Source organism: Cebidichthys violaceus, unplaced genomic scaffold, assembly GCF_023349555.1.
Source record: "Cebidichthys violaceus isolate CVI_PGR_0920_01 unplaced genomic scaffold, fCebVio1.0.p SCAF_5, whole genome shotgun sequence".
NCBI lineage: Eukaryota > Metazoa > Chordata > Actinopteri > Perciformes > Stichaeidae > Cebidichthys > Cebidichthys violaceus.
In genome coordinates, this window is record NW_027176705.1 from 5,288,007 (window position 1) to 5,289,027 (window position 1,021).

A 1,021-nucleotide genomic window follows, 5' to 3' on the forward strand; every position below is an offset into this window, starting at 1 on the left:
TTCCCCGTCGATATTCGATAAACCTGAACCAACCCTTATTCCTAACCCTAACCACCGAGAGTGCTATCATCTTAACAGGAGGGAAATACTATTCGACGAGGGAACAAACTTCGACACAACACCTAGTACACCCTTTTATATACAGTCTATGGGTACACCCTTATGACGAAAGTCGCGCTGGAGGATTGGTCGAAGATAATGCATGTTATAGCCCACTGTTCTGAAAACACGAGATCTTCAGCTATCAGAATCCGTAAACCTAACTGTATGTTGTCCAAACTATGTCTTTTTACAGAGCGTCCTGTCAGTCAAACTTCTTATTTTACAGTTACACTAATGATGATGATGAACGTGCTTGCCAAAATATGTTATTAAGGCATATGTTACTTTCACCAACAACAGTAGATTTGAGTTACTTACGTCTCTACCGTAGTCTGACGTGAGGGCACAGTGAGGTGTAAGGAGTTAGCCATCTTAATCAAGTTTGACTGACTTTCACTGAAGGAGAAAACTAGATCTAAGTTCAGAGGTCAAAGAGGGCAAACTAAAATGACCAGAAATGGCCATGGAAGCTGATTTTGGTCATTGCTTATGTAATCAACTGTGCAGGTCAAGTTAATTAAACACAAAATAGAGAAAATTAAAAAGATTGTCAAGGGAGCTGAGAAATAGGCTACTTGGATATTAGAGAGTTCAAGGTTTGTGTTATTTGTAACATGCTATATGGAAATTAAGTGTTTTGGAGTAAAACTTCCAGTCAACATGTAAACATGGTCAAAACATGGAGAACGTGTGAGAATGTTTTTTATAAATTGTATCATAAATAGTGTATTTTCATCAAAGTTACAGTCACAGTTGTTGTGAAGAGTGTGAAAAGACATTCAGTTGCATCATTATTTAGGGATCTTGGTTATAATGGTGATATTGCCTTTGAAATTTAGATTATAAACAAGGATAACAAATTGCAACTCCAGTAATATGAATAGGTTTACTTACAATGGAATAATATTGTTTCCCTTCT